Source organism: Bombus affinis, chromosome 7 (genome assembly GCF_024516045.1).
Source record: "Bombus affinis isolate iyBomAffi1 chromosome 7, iyBomAffi1.2, whole genome shotgun sequence".
Taxonomy (NCBI): Eukaryota; Metazoa; Arthropoda; class Insecta; order Hymenoptera; family Apidae; genus Bombus; species Bombus affinis.
In genome coordinates, this window is record NC_066350.1 from 12,496,512 (window position 1) to 12,516,723 (window position 20,212).

Genomic DNA, 20,212 nt, shown 5'->3' on the forward strand with positions numbered 1-20,212 from the left:
CTTCTTGACAACGCCGGACGCACGATGCTCGCGACTTGAAGCAAGTTTGTTGCTTTACAAAACAGATGACGTTCTCTCTTCTGGTGGCGAAGTACAGCGTGTGGGCGAGTAGCAGAAGACAGGCTGAAGAGGCGAGACGCGGTTTGAAAAAGAGGGACGAGGCTAAGAGACAAGAAAGAAGACGAGATACGCTTGCAGACACGCATTGTTTGCCGCTGGGAGAACGTGCAGCGATACTTGCTTGCGTATAGTTGCCCGCCACTGCCTAGTTCGTCTCTTAGTTACGGAAAGAGCCGGCAGACACTTTTGTACGGATTGTACAAAAGAACACCCGGCGACGCGAAGTAACAGAGGCTGGCGAGCGCATGTTGCGGACGAGAAAGCGCGAAATCGCGATGATTAGCGCATTCACCGCTCGACAACGCTCGATGTCAAACCTTGGAATTTTCCTAATGACACCGGCTGGCCGAGCCAGCAACGTTTTAACGATGGAAAATTGGACGATGGAAATATCGCGCTTAAATTTTATAAAAAATGATAAAGGTGATTTTCTTGCGGAAAAGATTTCACTTTAGGTTTGTTGATCGTAAGAGTCGCTTGTTTTAATAGCGTTGTTGTCGTCTGTGATTTATCGCAGCATTAACGAACTAACAGCGTGGAAGTTCAAGGGAATAATAGTAAAGGGTTTTCCCTTGAGAATGATGTTGTAACATCGGCTATTGAACTTGCATCGATTATGGTACCGTCGGTTAAAAGAGTAGAGTTTTTCTTCTATATAATAAAGATATCTTGCGTTGAAAAATAATGTGTGAGAGTTTTCAAAGTTTTTGGAAATAATAGAAAGATTAGTAAGAAGAATATCTTTAAAATTCCAAGTTTTAGTGGAATTATATGATGGCTGGTCCGAGCCAGCCATTTCACATCCGATTAACCGGATTGCTCGTGACGACCAAAATTCTTAAAGGGCTTCTCGAAACTGGGATTTCAGTAATACACTTTCAGCTCGAGTTTCGGAACTGTGTGCTCCGCAAGAATCAAAACCACCGGATTCAATGAAAACCGTTTAACCGAGATTTCCAACGGTAGATGCCACTTGGAGGGCGCACTTATCCCGGATTTCGCAATTTGTTCGTCCTTCTTTATCTTTAATATCGTATAAATTTCACTGCAAAACTACAGCTTTCAATCGTCCATAGATAGATCGTCGGGAAACATCCGTTCGTTGGAGTTCGAATATCTAAATTGTAATATTTAAATAGACAATCTTGAATTTTACAGACTCAAATGCTCAGCTATAAATTTAAACAATTCGAATGTCCAGCTGTAAATTACCAAGTTTAATTTCTCCACTTCAAATTGAAAAATTTCGATTCGATGGATTCAAATTTTCAATTGAAATTTCTACATTTAACTTTTCAAATTTAGATTTCAAAATTCGAATTCCTGGGATTCGCGGATTTCAATCAAATTCTTTAGCGTTTGAACAGAATATTCACTATCTCGACAGCGTAGTCAATCTCCTTGAGACACTCGATGCGTCGAGCGCATATAGCCACCGGAAGGAAGGATCCGATACCAAAATTCGTCAGCGTGTCCATATCCAATGGTTTGTCTGATTAAGTCCGCGTTAATTCATCCACATGCACACAACTAATGTCATCGCTAGTTACGCCAGAGTTGGCACGTGAATGGGACTCATGGTCAAGTGTCCCGGGCACCGGGACGGCTGATCAGGTGCGACCAATCCTGCTTGACGTGTCTCCACCTCCGGGTCCGGAATTGCCTAAAGGTGTCAGAGTCACAATTGGCTCATTGTCTGGGATCTTATGCACATTGAGCATATTCGATGATATCGATACTTATGCGTTTGATCGATTCGCAATAGTCACATGAAGCTACAAAGACGGATATCGTCGAATGTCTCTCAAACTATTAACGCCGTTCCTTTAAATATTAATCTAACGTCAACTACGTTCGACAAATCCATCGATATTTTCGAATGACAACGTGACATATAGCGACTGTTGTTTTGACCATTTCACGCTACTATTTTATTTATTAACAACGATATTTGAAAGATGGATTTTAAGAAACTAAGATATGGTCACTTTTGAATATTTTCTAAAAGTTTTTTTAAAAACATCAATTTGTAGCTTTGTAGTTTCGTTAAATGTTTTAGGAGTATGATGAATTTTTTCCAATAATAATAATGCATATATTAAAAGTTGTAGCATGTTTATAACAAAAAATTGCATGAAAGTGTCTATTTTTCTAGCTGCTAAATTTTTAATTTCGCACATGTCGAGAAAATCCTGTTACGAGCGCCAGTGACACGTCTATCGAACAACATCTGCCAAGTTCCAAGTAAATCTATTCATCGATTCACGAATTATCATGACACTCGTAGGTATTCAAACATTCGGATAACTATTAGACTTTACGATGCTTTAGAAGGGCAAAGTCTTTTCAACCTTACAAATAACAGACAAATTTCTCAAAATCCTTCCCATTAAGATGTTTATCCAGTCTGAAATGCTTCGTCAAGCGAAGCTTCTTATTAGTAGCCTGTCGTTCGTTGGTGGAATTTGCCACTGGTTCGGAACGTCTGAATCGTAGTAACCGAAGTAGAAAGCATGCTACCCGCTTGGACGCGTCGGATGAATTATAACTCGAAGGAATGGCTAAGTATCCGGGTCAACGCGATAAACTGATTTACTGCAAAACCAGAACATTATCTTGGCGGAAGTTGAACGGCCGTCCTGTCTCTTTCCAATGAGCTATGGGGGTATTTTTCGAGGAGCTGCCTGCCCCGCCGAGTCTTACCTATCGAGTTATACCTATATGCCGCGAAACTTGCCCGATCGCTGGAACGTGGACCGAGAAATTCCTAAGGATGAAGTAAAACTAGAACTAGAAATAGACGAAGAAGGGTGCGTAGTTGAAGCGGGAGGATAGCTATCGGTTGGTGGGATTTAAAATTATTCAGAACGGCAAACGGAAAATGCCCTAGCGTCCGGATCTCGCGTCGTATGTTTTTGACTCGGTATAAGAAAGAGACTGGCGGAACGGGATGCGGCAAAGCTGCTGACATTTTTATACGATCGAGCATTGGGAATCGCATCGACATGCAACGCGAATCCATTATGCATGTTCGCTCCCCCTCCCGAATTCGCCTTTGCTCTTTCGCCCGAGTTCTTTCCACGGCTGCTGCGTGCCCGACTTGCTATTTCTGAATCGACACGATCGCAACGACAACGTTGTGACCCGAAAATGAAAACGGAATACGCACTAGTGGGTGACAGTTTATCAAGTTTAAATCGATTCGATATACAATATTTTGTGCTACATTGCGGGAAGATTCACGCTGATAATTATTCGCGTCCTTTACTCGAATTGTAGCGATAGTAAGTCAATGTTAATGAATGTCTTAATCAACGAGAAGCTGAAGCATACAGTAGTACGTATGACTATTTTTTAGTATCGTCGCTATACGTACGTAATATTAAAACATATATTTTGAGGCACAATGAAGTAAAAAATGTTTATACGCAAAAAGCAAGTAAAACGAATGGTGTGAGTTAATTCAGCGGATGTGTTGATCCACAGATCAAACGTTTTCCAATGCTCTTAACACCTTTCCTCAACGATATATCGGTGCATATCAATATACAGTTAAACGAATCGACGCTACATTCCGCAAATGAAAACGTAGTATGTACGTTCCAAAGTGGGAGTTGATTGATCAAGTTTCAATCCATTCGATGTGCTATCGCATTATGGAAAAGGTTCACGTGCATTTCGTGCCACTCATTGGTGCTGATAAATCCATGGCGGTATACTCAATGTACAAACTTGATGATTAGTCGGTCAACAATGTTTAATAACGTATCCGAATATTCAGGAACACCGTCATCGATACAGTGGAGCACGTATTAGCCTGAGTAATAAGGGTCAATTTACTTTGATGAATTGTTAATTATGATATATCTAGTTTGTGATAGTTATGGCTGGTTATAATAATTTATTATCTGTTTATACGCAATACATGTTTAGATAACAAGCGCTTCACCGCAATAATATTCATCAGAATGGTACAATAGCGAAGGGAAAACTCTCCCTTTCAACCCCTTCAAATGACTTCATCATAAACTCTCTAAATTTAATACTCCAACATATATTTATACGTGTACGTTATTACAGTTCCCTTCCTCTTTCGTAATCCTTTATTCATAATACTCTACAAAATTATTTCGTACAGTTCAATATAATACACAATATTAGGCGAGGGGATGTGATATTCGTTTCGGAACATTATATCGAGATATTCGTACACTGTACGATCCGAGATTCTGGAAATGGCCGTTCTATGATATCGTTCTTCTAACATAATCAATCTTCCGAAGGTAACCAACAAATCTTGTTAATCTCTTCTCACGATAATTCAACAATATTTTCTCGAACCTGAACGAATGAAAACTACAAACGGCTATGTACCATTTTGATTTATCAGAGCGTAATGACGCGAGAGCTATTTCATAATTCCATGTAATTTTATCACACGGAACGGGGATACGATTTAACCACAGGCTAGCCATGGTCTTTTTTCCAATCCCAATTGGATCCGTGCAGGGATTACAGGTAATTCCCAATTATTTCGCGAGCGTAAAGCGTAAGCCGTGTGCTCGATCGGATCGGTTGCTTGCGGAGGTTTATGGCGGAGATAAGCGGGGCCCTGATACTCGCCGATCTTTCGTCGCGTTTCGAATCGGCCTGGCGTGACTTTACGCTATCGTAAAAGCAGGAGCTGTATCGAGATGGTTTTCAAGCTGGCGGAAGTGCCGTTTTCGAATGGCGTCCGGGACGCGAGAGTCCTGTCCCGATAGCGTTCGCCATTTCGGTCCTGCAATGTTTTTTTTCTGTATAGTCGAATTTAGGGCATCGATAAAACTCGATCGTCGCCACGGTATATTAATATACAAAATGGATAAAAAATTCATCGTCGTCCCCTCGGCGCGATATATTTGTCTTTTGACGCGTGGTACTTCGATATCGACCGAAATGGAACGCGATTGATTTCCCCTGGACCTGCCCGTTAGCATGGCGACCGCCATATTTTTAAATTAATGATCATCGCCTAACTTGGTCGGGATAAAGTTTTGTATAGCGCCGGTGGAATACGACGGTGTAAAAGTCTTGTTTCGTACTTGTCAATAGTACTGAAACAAAGGAAATCAATTTTATCACACAGCTATACTTGTCTAGTTGGGTGTTAAACTTGGAAACTGTAAAAAAGTTGGAAAAAAATAAGTTACTTCTAGATAGAAGAAAAATCTAGAATTACATGTTTCAAAACGAGAAATCTGACTACTATCCAGTGAAAATAAAGATTTATTTGCAATACGTGTCTCTAATTGTAGGAAACCACCTAAAAGAAGACTAATTGCAAGGCTCTTTTTCATGAATATTTGTCACTTTTTCAAATTACTTTATTGACGTTACAAAAATACGTAGTTGAAATTGTTCTTTATGAGATTTCTGTTAAAAAAACGTTAATTATTTATAGCTACGGCAATCAACAGTGCGAATCCTGTATTTATAAATTGTGAAAACAGCAAAAACGCAATCAACTCGGCTGTGTTACCACGCCATGCATTGCGTCGTTGTATTTACGATACGTCAGTCATCGGTAGCCAACATAATTTACAAATATTCTGAAAAAATTAAAACAAAAATTACGTTTCTCATAAATAAACAAAAATTTGGCATACCCTAGTGTACCAATGCGACAATTCCGGCCAGCATCCTATGAAAACAGAAATGAAGAGTTATACGTCGCTAATTGTAAGAGACGGTTATAGAAAACAGGTCCGAGAAAAAAAATTGGCGAGTCCGGGGCTCGTGTGGCCGAACGTAAAATGTAACCCACACGAAAGCAGGAGTGCGTGTGTGCATGTAAATGGAAACGGTGTTAGGAAAGTTGTTGAGTCGGTAGAGGTCGAGGGCTTGTGCACGGACGGTAGCATGGTCGGGGGATGATGCATGGGACTCGTACGTGAGGATTCACGTGAGAGATCGCCGGTATTCCTTCTATCTCATATATCATGAGTTTTATGTTCGCCCGTTGGAACATTTATTTGTTTGACTGCCTTGCAAGTAAGCCGGGCAACTTTCTTCCGTTTTGTGCACCCGCACCAGTGTCTCTCTCTGCGCTCGCGATCGTAGGAACTTCACAATTATCGCGGATTTTAATATCGCGACAATTTCGTCCGGAAGATAAGCGCGGAAGAAATAAATAATAACACGTGAGCCCAGAGATTTCGATCATCACGCGATGTAATTAATTCCGGGCAGAGCCGACACATAAACGCGACGAAGCGGTTCGCGTAATTTCTGTCGGTGACTTTAGAACAACGAGGGTCGTTTCTGAAAGCCGTTTCTTTCGGTCCCGAAGGGAAACGCATGCAAAAGCTAGAGTTTCTTTCGAGAAGTCACTGTCCCTCTTCCTTTTTATATTTTTTTCTTCTTCTATCTCTTTCCTTTTTTTTTTTTTTTAATGGGACGTAAACGGAAGGACAGATCAGAAAACTCGAGGGAGAAAGGCGGCGAGCCGAGAGAGAAATGAGGCGGGAAGAGGTACGAACAGCAATATTACTGGCGAAGGATAGCGGTCGGAATGGCGGAAGAGGGTAGAGCATGGTTGAGGTTTTAGGTCGGTAACAAGAGAGGTCAGGGAACCACTATCTCGAATGCCCGGTCTATATCGCAGTCGTGCCGTGTATTTCGAGTAATTTATTAAGAGGAAGTGTGTCGTCAACTTTCTTTCTTCTTAGGATTGGCTACTTTCAGTGATATCTTAGCGCCTCGGCGAATGGTTAGGAAATATCTTTCAAATCGTAGCGCACCTAACGACAGGTCCAATTGAAAAAATGTGTGTCGTATACCATGTAATTTCATAACATCTGCTGAACGTCTCTTTAATATTCCCTTCGGGAATATATATACTGGTATATTTTAATTAAGAAAATGGAGTCACACGTTACTTCATTTACGCGGTTGATCTTATTCAGATCCATGCTGTTGAATCTTGAGGTGGCATGGTTTTTTATGTAAATGAGTGAGAATTCGGTTTTCTCTGTAAATATGCGAATTCCTTCTGGTTGCTGCAGTCGACGGTGCGGCAGCTTTTTATTCGTTCTTCATTAGGATAGGTATCGCGGCGTAAAAAAACGACACTCAAGGAATGAAAAGCAACGAGAACGCGATAAGAGAAAGTGGAAGGATAGAACGGAGAAAGGGACACATGTGCTATTTGACAGCGAGCAGGCCGAGGAGAGTAAAAAACTGTTTGTACAAAGAGAGAAACGCCGTGGCATTGTACGCGCCTCGCAGGCACACTCGTGGCGAGCAAAGTAAGTCGAGATTTATCTTGAAGTTGTAAGTTAGAGGCTCTGTGACCCCGATACACCCACTTTTCTTTGCGTATAATCGTTCCAAGCTCTTGCATATTCATTCGGCATTATTTCAATTCACAGCTCGTTGAATATTACATATTATTCAATGATTCGCCGCGTTTTAAATCTACCCATTTGCGAGAAAAGAGTCCTCGTCGAAATAATTATCGTTCGTATAACCTGGAAAATGTTTTAACGAGGGGGAAGGTTTCTCCCAGTGGAATTTCTTGAGTCCTGTTACAACTTCCACGAGAATAAAAAGCTCGACCTCGCGAAAGGATCTTGATATCCCTCGATAAGCGGAGGTGAAAACGTATCAGTCAGTGTCAATGACTACTTGCGTGTTTTCCGGCTCGTTGATCCCCTCGTCCACGAGGGAAAACGTCCCTGTTACGACCACGATATAAATATCTGATATGCTCGATGAAAGAGTGCAGGAACCTGCTGGTCCTTAGACCGCTTTTGGGTAAACATTGCCAGGGCAGCTCGATAACATCTTATTCCACGGAGACTTCGCGAAGAGTTGCCGGTCTGCGCCTCTTTCGAGACCTTATGGAAGTTTTAGATAGAGCACGATAACAAAGGATCACCTTAGCCAAGTGACAAAGTCTCGAGCAACAGCTCTTCCCGGCTAATATATGTATACGTAGCTCGTCTTGGGATGGGCATTTTTCGCTTTGATTAAAATTCGCGACGCGAACTTTGCCGGATACTTACGCTTAATTGAAAATATTCGAGCTGCGAGTTGCTTCGTTTGGCTGATGGCTAGTAAATTCGCAGAAAATATTGGCTGTAAGGGTTGAGAGAAGTGTAATGGCTGAAAAAGACCATTTGTAAAACTTTTTCTTCTTAATTTTTAATTTTTCTTCGAATAACTTTATTAGTATCGCGTAGTGGACAACTAGAACCGCTTTTGTGAAATTTTCATTAAAGATATATTAATGTTTGTAGCTACAGGAATCAATAGGACTGCATTTGAGGATGTTACATAGATGTCATAAGCGTCGAAACGTGTGATTTATTGTTCGACCGTGTATGTTCATGCAAATTGATGTATTTACAAACAATTGAATAAAATAGAACCTACGGGAAATTTCATCGTTTAAATATTGTAACAAGTATTTCATTTTGAATGTATCGTTATGAACATTTTATATATTTTTGTACTTTTAATCATTGTATATATTGTGTTTACACAACGTTGTATTTTAACGAGTTATCAAAATATATTTGTCTTCGATAAAATCTCAACTTTTTTTTTACGGAGACACTCTCCGATTGACAATTCGTGAACAGGATTCTTTTTTACAACTTCCAAAAACATATAGTTCCGAAGGGGTTAAATTTAGCATAAATGCATTAACATCCACAATCAATTTATCACATTCCGTTAAACTTGTTCTATCTTACCACTCGCCAACAGCTAGAACAGAGAAAGAGAGATAGGAAGAGAGAGACAGACAGACAAAAAGAGAGTGGCAGTATTAATGAAGAGAGGAAATTGAAATCCCGAGTCGTATCCCGTTCGGCATAAAAACAATAACGCCATCTCATTATAGCGTCTGAGAAACGTGAGTGGGATTAGCGGCCACGTGCGCTTTCATTCGCGCGTTCTCGCGAATTCCACCGGCTAGTGAAGCACTGAAACGAAGGTCCGGATCCGCGAGACTGCGCACGGCTATCTCACGTCCTCCCAACCCTAATTCGAGTTCGTGCTTAATCCGCTGGACGTGATCATATTTCGCGGATCCCGTGGAACCAAGGCAGCCGTGAAAGGCTTATCGTCGACTCAACAGCGCGCTCGCTGTTCGCGTTATGAGTTAAGACGAGGAACGGTTGCATAAAGCAGTTTTACCTCGGAATGCCTTGACTCGTGACTGCAACGCTGGCTACATGCAGCCAGCAGGTGATAGCGGAGGTGCAAGGAAGAGGAAGAAGAAGAGGGAAAGTGGACCTGTACCGACGCGATTGTAAGCGGGAAAGAGACGAGATGATAGAAGGAAGAAATGAGAGAGGAAGCGAAGGTTGGTGGAGAGTTAAAGCGTGCCAAGGAGGGAGGAAATAAAGGCAAGAAGCTTTGGGGAGAGAAATAGATTAAAGAGAAGAAAGGGGAGGTGATGTAGAGGTGAAACGGCCGGTGACGAAGACAGCAGCCGGTTGCTAGAGGAGTATGAAAAAGATAAGGAGAGGAGAAACTTGAAAACTCCCGGGTCTCAACAGCAATTAAAGTAAAATTATACAAAAGTGCATCCAGAGTGGCGCGTCTCGCGCGTCAGGCAGCCGAGAAACAACTGTAAGAGACTTACTTCTCTCTCTCAAGCCTCTCCGGTTGTTTCGTTCACCCTCTCCCCGTCAAACACCCTCGCTGCTCCTTCTCTTCTCTCTACATTCCTTTTTTCCCTACTCTTTTTTTTCTTCTTGCACTACCACCGTACGTGTAGGAGCACGCTCGACGAGAGGGAGTCTCGGCAACGAGATCTCTCATATTTAATGACCCAGTTGGACTGCCTCTGGCGACAAGCTGAACGCGCTGAATTTTAACACCGTCGCCGCGCGAATGCCACAGGAAAAAGTACATCCAAGAGGAGGGAATCCTCGTGGCATTCGTGTAACGAACTTCCGCCGACTTTGAACCTTGATTCTCGTGGTGCTTCCACGACGCACTGCTTGTCGCGATTCCACCGGCAAACGGATTCGGAGGCCCGCATCGGCTCGCCAACGACTACTACGATAGCTTGGTTTTCTCTGCGACGGCCGTTTATTCGCGTTTACACGCGCCACGGGGCGAATTAAATATTTAAACGACGATCGAACGTTAAACATTCATGAAGATCGTTTTACCGTCGCTTAGCTGTTTATCTTTACGTCGCAACTTTTCCATCTAGCTATCGAACCAATTCAAAAGTAATAGTTTATTTATATTTATGGTCCGCGACTCATCGCTGCAGAAATATTGAAAACCGATTTCTACATTGCTTAAATGTATATATGAGTAAAATTAGTAAAGTTATAACATATCGATGAATTTGTAAGTTACAGGTTGTAGGTTATAGGCTTCTCTGCTATAATTTTGCAATTTTACGTCGAGTAAGGTAATCAGATGGTTCGTAGCTTGCAAAATTCGATTGTAATTTATATATAATGTTAATGTACAAAATTTTCATCGTAATTTTCGAATTTAATTTAATCTCATTTGTTTAATTATCAATGTTATTACCGTTATATAAGAAAATTCAATAATATACTGCTAATTTACGAATTGTAGAATTCTACTGGTAATATTAGTTAGATCGTGTAACGAGGACCTGCTAGTGAATGAAAAAACAATGATGGTAGGGGATAAAAGATCTAAACGAATATTTCCCTTCGAAACCGAAATAATAAAAAATAAATAATTCAATTTCAATTGCTGGAATTCAAGCAATTCGATTAACTTGACCGAAACTTACACTGTAGCATATCCATCTCATCATTAAAACTAAGTGCAACGACGTTAGGGCGTTTTTAAAACTTATGTCGCAATTCTTTTCATAACGGCTACACTGGGGAGACATAAAGTCCGTTAAACGAACACAACCTCGGTTCACCAGTGATAGGACTCTAAGACAGTCTTGTCTCGATGAAATTTATACCATAACCGCGGAAGCGATTCCAGAACGTCGTCATGGCTCCGTATTTGCCACGGACCATGGGGAGTGAATTTGCGCGCGGAGACCGGTCGTCGCGCGAATAAAAATTCTATTAGCGCGAACGTAATCAATTTCCGGTTTTATGGATAGCGGACGCGCTAAATCTCGCAGAATTGGCAAAGATTTTACAGTGCGTCCGCCACACGGTATATACTTCATTGTTTGGCTGGTGAAAAACGAAAAACTAAAATTTCGCGAAAACGTTCCGATCCCACCACATTGTCGCGTATCGCTTCGTTGGCGTTTTACCGGTCTCCTCGTATTTTTATCATGCCGTCGCTGATTACACGGAACGTTTGAAATTGCTGTCCGTTCTACTATATTTTTTAACCTCTCTCCGTGGAATCGATCGAACCGTACGGTGAAAATATCGGAGATCTTCTGTTTTTGGAATTTGACGGGGAGCGATTAAAATTTTTACTCTGCAACGAAAAACATTCGACTACTCCGGACTGTGTTCGACGAAGCTCACGAGTCGATAACGATGGTCGACCTCTCGGATATGGGAGATTATTTCAACGTCGAAACCGCGAGTTTCAACGATTAATAATATCGAGAGCGAGACCCACGGTATAACTGTAAATTCGCCGGTGTGACTTTATGAATTTCTCGTTTTCATTATAAATCTCTTTCGAGCGAGATATATCTGACAGGTATCTCGCTTGCCTGGGGAAATTACAAAGTGCTTTCACTACCGTGAAATTTATTAATCGAGCAAAGAGTGCAGCTCGATTAATGTCGCGCCGTTCTCGTACTTCGCAGGACATCGAACGATGAAATCCTTCTAGCCTTCGTTATATAATGGATTAATGAGAAATCAAGCTCAATTACTAACGATACTCTTTATTGATTGTATGGTATAAGGTTTGCAGTCATTAACTGTCACAATATTTGTCAAAAGGCTGAGATGAAAGTCTCGAAAGCTTTAATGAAATTATATCGAGCACGGGCTGAAATAATGATTGGAAAATCATTTATATGATTTTTATACCTTTCCTTGTTATTCGATTAAAAATTAAATCTTTAAGCAAGAATTATTCGGATGTTTTTATAGTAACTGCAGTATCGAATCATATTATATCATTAACTTTTTGCAATGCAAGCAGCATTTGATATTTCAACAAATTATTTTCAAGAGCAGTTTTAACGTACTGCCTGTATAATGTATGTTGCAACTCGATATTTTTACATTTTCGTATATCATTTATATTGATATAGTTCATTGAATAAAAATATTCGGTATAAACTGCAGAGATTTGAACAAACCGCACAAAAACAATAATCGTGGTGTTCCGTAAAATATACCGTATCGAACTAGGAGAACTTTTTTTTAACTGTTTCCTGCACGATAACGTGGGCGATACGACGTCTTTCCTTGAAGAGAATTTACAAATGGTCAAGGTACTGTTTATCGGCTGTAAAGTGAAATGAAGAAAGGATAATCGTTTATTTAGCTTGACCGTCAGATGTAGTCGTCCGGGGGAAATTCGTGGTAGGTTGCAAAAGGGACGTGTCCCCGGTGTCTAGTGGTGAATTCGCAATAAATTTCGCGTATTTGTAGAGCAATTATCGTCCAACGAAGGGTGCACTTAATCACGCAGATTTCCGGCTGGCTGGTGTTGGCTGCCGGCAGCCGCAGATTTCATCCCTTGCTGGGTACAATTCCTATAACAAATAAGGCGCATTATTTATTTGGACACTCGAGGTGTCAGCGGTAAAGTTAAGGATCGTTGCTGTTCCCAACGCGTTGCTAGGTTGGTTGGGCGAGCACTCGCAAGGCCAGTTCGCTTCGGAGCTGAAACGCGAAATAAGGGGGTGGAAACGTCCCCTACCGGATAATATATTTCAGGGGCTCCCCGGTATCCTTCTCTCGTCTCGAGTATACAGTATGTAATCCGTGACAAAGACGCCGATGCTCCTCACGTCTCGGGGGTAAATTTCGCGAATTCGCCACGTGAGGAAAAAAAAGACGAGAATTCGACAGCCGAATTCTACGTGTGGGGTTCTTGGAAAATATGGGTCGGTCGATTGTCGCCTTGAATCTACGTCCAACGATGTGTCGAAATTTCGTGCGATTTTTCATGATAAGTATCTCTTAGTATCACCGAATATCGCTCAAAATGTTTCCTATTGAGTAAATTCCTTTTGCAACACGCTCGTATTGCCGATCGATTTCACGCAATAGCAGATCCACGATAATTAACTTCATAAACAATGCGAGATACGCTGTAGCCAATGAATGCGTAAAATGTTGTAACATAGTGCACGTATATGGAAAAACTTCCCGAATTATAATTATTTGACCGATAATAATTCCAGAAGAAACAACGTTACATTGTATCGGTGCACCGCTTCTGGGATTAAACGGTCGGTACATGGCCAGAAAAATAGAAATCTATTGGGAAAGCAGAAGCGGCTCTGAATGCACGCGAATCCGCGTTTTATCCCGCTGAAATATTTATTACTGTTTCTGCACGTTATCGCACCATTTTTCGCAACAGACGGATCTGAATTTCATAATTTTTTACCGAGATAAAGTCCTGCCGTGCATTTAAACATTCAGCGGGCGGAGTTCGCGTTGCACGTTGGCTTTCCTTGCGGATGCTTCTCATCAGGCTCTAGGCACCCACTCAATTTCGCAGAGGTGGGGAAAAGTAAAAAGTGTAATTTCCGGCAGGGTGTTTCAATGGAAGGCATGCAAGAATTCATCTCTGGTTCCGGCTGGTCCAGCCCTGTAAAAATAAGATAGACGAATGAGATACGCTTCAAACGAACCCTACTCTCGCGCCAGCACTTATTCAACGTACCTCAAGATAACGCCTGACGAAACAACGACCAATTACGAGAATTTATCCCACTCTCGCGAGACTATATCTCTTGAAAAAAATTCTGTGATATCCTTTGAATAGACTGGTAATATTAAAAAGCCTAAAATCACTCGAGTGGGCATATAAGACGAATTGAAAGAGACTTTAATCCTAATATAACTAACATATTATATAATAACTTAATTTTAATGCAATTAGTAGAAAGGACGAAAGAGCATTTTGCAATTGGACTGTTTAACGGGAAGGAAAAATGCCTGGAATATTCGTGGTCAATATAATTAATTACTAATTGTTCGAGTATCGCGGTGAAGGATGAAATGGGCGTCATCAACAAACGCGAGTGCAACAGCCAAGGCAAATCAGAAGCAAGGTAAACGCGGATTCAGCAAAACTCGCGATGAGTTATTATCTCTCGTTGCAAGTAAACCCCGTAAAGCATCGTTGTTGGCTGGCTTGGCTGACAAAACGGATTAAATTACCTCGTTAAGTTGGCGACCTTTTTTCCTGGCCACACTCACGCATTCGGACGCTCGTTTACCTTCTTCCCTCTGTGCGCCCTTCACGACCGTGTTGCATTTGTTACATCTAACGACGCGTGCGGTTGGTCCCCCTTCTGTCTCTCGATGAATGGCGAGTTAACTCTAGTTTCTTGTCCCAAATTTCTTCACTAGCTCTCCTTCTGCAAGCGTCAAGCTTGTTTACAATAGTTTCAAACCTTCGGAAGTTGAAATCTAACGATGGAAAAAGTGTGCTTATTCGTGTGTAAAGTGAAATTGTAACCTGAACAACGATATTCAGGATGACAAAAGAAAAATGGTTAGGTGAATGTTATTCGATTTAACAAGAAACATGGAATAATGGAAACATAAAAAATCTGTTCTATAAAATCATCTAAGGAAACGACCTAACAGTAGCTACAAAAAGTTTGTTGCACAATACTAGACGCGGTACTTTCCTGAACCATTTAATTCGAAAAAGAACATAAAGTCAATATGTTCATTGGTCTCAGGACAATTTAGCTCGTAACATCTCATTTGATACATTTTATGTCAAATATATGTCCATTTATAGTATCGTAAGAATACCGTTGTTGTTTTCTCGTATATATATATATATTTCCTTGTGTTTTTACATGACAGGAGAATGTTATAACAGAGAAAATAGCAATTGGCAGGGAGTGAAATCCATCGATATAGAGACTCACCAAGCCACTGGTTGTACTGTAGTATATGTGCAGCATTACGAATGGTGAAGCAAAAAGAAGGCAAAATATGAACCTTTCTTTGCGTGTTGTGTTGTCTTATTGTTACTGTATTTTTGCAATCATCTAAAACTTGATACGAGTTGTTATTATATTGAATCATTACAATCATTCGTAAATTATTCCATAGTAAACTACTCGATAGAAGCAATATGTTTTTACATACAAAACATTTAATACTACAGCTATCAAAATAATTAAAATAATCAGTTTACAATTTTACAAAAATTTTATAAATTCATGACGGCGTACTTTTGAATAATTTTCTGTAAAATATACACCACCTCTTTCATTACATCGTTGTATTTTCATTTTCTCTATGTATAAATTTTATGTTTTTCTTGTTAGTAAAGTTGCAGCGTTAAAAAAATCGTGTAAAAGTTAATCTGGTTAGTATGGTCGGGCGACCGGTCCAATTTTCTTCGAAACTCACCGTGTTGAATTTTTGCCCCATGTTTTTCCAATGATTTCAACTAACCGCCACTAAAAAGCTTTTGCAGAAGTTCAACCCTCGCGCGCTATAAACGCGAAGGCGTTTCTTTCGCGGTCGGAGCGTTGCGATTTTTGCGGAGTAACGTGACAGATTCGTTGACGGTCGCCGGGACAGCGGCGTGAAGAATCTTTCTGCGTCTAGAGCAGAGGCAGAGAGTCACAAAACGCGCGAGTGAAGCGCGCGTTGCAACGAGCGTGATCTCACGTAAAAGCGGCGACGAACGATCTGTTTTATTGCCGCTGTCTCGGCAACCAGTGAGATGGCAAACAGGCGATGAAAGGAGCTTCGTGAACGTTACCAATGAAAAATCGTCGCTTCACGTGCCACCAGATACTTACTCGTCTATATCCGACCTGAAATCATCGCGGCACAGCGTTACGATAAGATGATCGATTTAATAAACATGGTGGGTCGTTATGCTCGTTAAAATTCTCGCCGTTCTAGCAAGCTCAGGAGCTACTTTTTGCTTTGAACGCCAGCCGATGCTCTCCGTTTTCTTTCATGCGAGAAATTCTCGCCGACGTCGTGCTTTCTCGCTACTAGAAATATTAATTTTTCCCTTTTCTTCCGGCGAGTTCATTCAAGACGAGAATATCTGACTGAAAGGAATCGAATTCTTGTTTTGCTCTCGTCTTATAATTAGTGGAATATTCCATGCTGATTCGTTGCAACAAATATCGGACGATATTCTGTAGAAACGGATTATTAGAAATTCAGTCGTTTGATTTCTTCGAAAATATTCGCTAGAATAATCTTCCATGGTTTATAAATAGAAATTTCTAGCGATGGTCAATACAGCATCGAGAAGTTGTAAATATCAAATTTTGTGAAAAGTACTTTTGAAAATTGGTTTTTCGTTCGTATATTTAACCAAATTCCTCGCTTTTCTGTTCCTTTCATGCAAGAAAAATACGCATGCTCGATTCCAGGAATAACCGCGGCTATTCACAGGTGAACATTTCCTGTGCCGAGTACCACCGCATCCGTCGAGACACTGTTCGGGAAAGCGAGGAGAACGCTTTCGAGTGCTTTTCGATGCACATGAATTAACCGAATTCCGAGGTCGAAAGTTGCGGCAACTAAAACCTCTTAGAGGTTGTTTCCAGCATGATAGAATTTTCTTGTAGTCTTCCAGTTCGCGAGAAGTTTCAGCGGAGTAAAAAGACAGTTGTCGGTGTTTCACCCCAACGACCATTTTCTCTCCTTGCAAAATTCCTCCCCTCTCTGACTCGAAAAGTCTCTTCGACTTCTGTCGAATGTTCACCGGAAGATAATCCGATTTCCGCTAATCTCCCGTCGCTCTCCATTAAAAACAATTCCACCGGAGGTATCTAGACGGGTAATCAGCTCCGTAATTTACCACGCGACCACGCTTATCGTTCTAGCTAGCTAACCTCCTCCGCATCATCGCGGATTTCCTTCTTTCCACTTTCGCGCAACTCTCTCTCCCTCTCTCTCCCTCTCTCTCTCTCTCTCTCTCTCTCTCTCTCTCTCTCTCTCTCTCTCTCTCTCTCTCTCTCTCTCTCTCTCTCTCTCTCTCTCTCTCTGCTCCATGTTACCGCTGCTTATACAGCTACTTACGCTTCCCTATCATCCCATGTCTAGATCGTTTGAAACTTACGAACGTACGATTATCTGTCGGCCGTATAATTTACGGAGCACGAATACACGATGTTACGGCTAGCAGGCGGCGCGGTTGGTGAAGGGGTGCAACACCGACAGAAGGGATTCGGTGGTTACAGGTGGAAAGGACAGAGAAAGGTAGGCCGCGAGACAGAGAAAGGACTAGACAACTCATTACCGGGGCTGGCAAACAGAAAACTAGGTTATGCAAGCTCATACGTCATCGGAATTAGAACCGTAGTCCGCTCGCTGTATCTCAAATGTACACTATCGCGCGAAACATGTTCCACACGTTCCCCTACTCTCCTACGTTCCATTCCCTTCTACGTCTCTCTCTCTCTCTGTCTCTCTCTCTCTCTCTGTCTCTCTAACCCTCTCCCTGTCGCATCCCTCGCCCTCTTCTCCGCTTCCTCGTGCCTCTATGAATTTATGTAACGCGCACAGGCTCTAGATTGCGAGGGAAATACGGCGTTGATATGTGTTTCGCGACTATTCCACCCGTGTTGCACACGGCTCTCGCATAGGGAAGATAATGCAAGGCGCTTGGCCACAATCGATAGGTTGCGGAAATTTGCCATCCTATTCCTACCAGAGGATACTAACGTCGCAGATCCTTAATGTCAGGGTGCAGCCGGGGGCGATGATGATCGCGCATCTGGACCACCAGCCGGTTAAGATTTCTTGGAAGACCACATCGTATACCGGGGAACATCGGATTTCAGTAGTTTAACGCCGCCACGGACGCGACCGAGGTGTATCCCCTCCCCACCGGAGGCAATTAAGCGCGACTCACAGGGATGGCTATCGATTGTATTTATGGTCTGGTATTCCGCCAGTAAATCACTCTAGACTTTGGCTGTCTACGTTATGCTTTTAAGGGGAAGTTGGAACGATTGATTAACCGGGGAAATTATCTGGAAATTCGATTAAATACGAAAAACGTAGGATTTCAGTTTCGATGTGGCATACCAGAGCCGCGGTTTTACTTCATTTCCTTCGTCGAAGGTTCCGTTTTTCTCAAGTTGTCTCGGTTCACGAGGTTCTACAGTAATCTTCTACCTGGATCCTTAGATTCGTTTATCTTACATACATTAATCATCCCGGTTCGTCAATCGTCGATTTTCATACATTGTTTTCGAGTTTATGTCAATTAGCATCAAGTGTAGTTTCTATTTCTACTAATTTTTTAATTTCTGTAGTTTAAATTTCTACTAATCGTATAACGTTAGACACTGGCACTAGATTAAAAAGTTTCGTTTCAAGTATATGTTACATGGATATTTACAATGATTTTGTAGTATCCAAATATTTAAGGACGGCGGTGCAGTTCATTCTTATTCATGTAACGCTCATATGAAAACCTACGGTACATAGGACGCGTAAATCGTTTCGGTTTACTTGGTTGTCCGTTGAAGCTTTCGTTTCTCATAGTCGGCTCGGTTCTCCAGCGCTGTATACACGCGCCAAATTCGCGATAACTTGCGCTCGGTGTTCTCGAAGATTCGGGCTGCGCGATCTTTTCCGTGCGCAAAGTAGCAATTACAGAGTTGCCGAGCTCCGCGAAATTTCATTTACGCGCGGATGTATAGGAACGTGCTCGATAGCAGAGGAGTTCCACAAGCATAAGGAGACAACGTCGCCAGCTAGAACGCAGAGCCCCGCGTTAATTAAACCCATCGTAGAAGTGTAAATGTGGATTTTGTCTCTTTCGAAATTAAGCGTAGAGGAAATGTGGAACAGAAGCGTGTACCATTAGCTACAATTTACGCCGCACTCTTTCCTCCATTATCGTAAAATTGTTTGAAAAATTGGACGATCAAACCGACCGTGGTTGACGAATATCCGAGTTTGTAGTATCCAAACGGTAACAAAGTATTCAAATAAATTTCGCGCTGTGAAATACCGTTATTCATCGAATATGCCACATAACGAACTCAAGAACCGTGGTTGCATCTTCAACCTTTGTCCATTAAGATTCTTCGCCACCTTTCTACGATATTAGAGCACAATGTCCTTCGTTACTGCACAGAGATACGCGAGTTCGTTCAGGACGCCGACCGAGCCAGGCAAATAAGCGAAACAGCGACGCAGATGTATGCAGATACGAACTTTACGCGTTCCACTGTACAGATGCATGCAAAAAAAAAAAAAAAGAAAAAAGAAAACAGGACATGCGATGTGTCGCTGTTTCTCGAACGCTGACGTGATGCTTGATCGATAAAAGGAACAATTTAAATCTGGAAATAAAAGATACCTAATAAACTCGAAGCCTCGTACCAACTTCAGATGGTCTAATATTATTCTCTTTATAGTTCGCTCGTGCTCTTACAGTAGACAGTAGGATGAATCGCAGTTCTTCTCCGGAAGTCTATCCTGGAGTTGGTACATGAGGTACAATCGTCGTAAGGAGAAGATATTTTTCACGAGGCCGTGGAACGATAACGACGCGAAAGCTCCCTTGAAAAGTTTTCAAAGCTGAATCTCTGTCGAGACAACGGCGTGGCGCGGTTCGCGCAAGCTAATTCAGCAAACCTGACTCTTCCCCGCGGCGAAAATTGAAAATCAATGGATCGGTCGTTAGATATGCTTTATACGATTTTCTTCCTGGCTGCGCGTCAGCCTGTGTGGACTTTCTTCCCGGCTCATGAAAGTTCGCTTTAACGTTGCCCCACACCGATTCACCCTCGTCCTCAGCCTCGCGGATGGAACACTCGTTTACCATCCACCCACGATTTCGATCTGCTAAGGTTTGATTCTTCGCGTAGAGTTGGATTTAAACGAGCAACGGCCGTGTTACGAAAGTGAAACAAGTATGTAGAGAGAAAGGGAGTGCATGATTGAAATATCGATACCGAGGAATCATTATT

General features: G+C 41.8%; 1 protein-coding gene and 1 long non-coding RNA gene across 6 annotated transcripts in view; one reads left to right on the forward strand and one right to left on the reverse strand.

Moving 5' to 3' along the window:
• LOC126918609 (tyrosine-protein phosphatase 99A-like) overlaps positions 1 to 20,212 on the forward strand; it is a 419,436-nt gene that overhangs the window by 217,118 nt on the left and 182,106 nt on the right. The window lies entirely within an intron of this gene.
• LOC126918610 (uncharacterized) lies at positions 12,028 to 14,693 on the reverse strand. The gene is made up of 3 exons (XR_007711379.1): positions 14,448 to 14,693; positions 13,669 to 13,872; positions 12,028 to 12,805 (listed from the first exon to the last, which is right to left on the reverse strand). It is a non-coding gene; the product is annotated as an uncharacterized LOC126918610 (long non-coding RNA).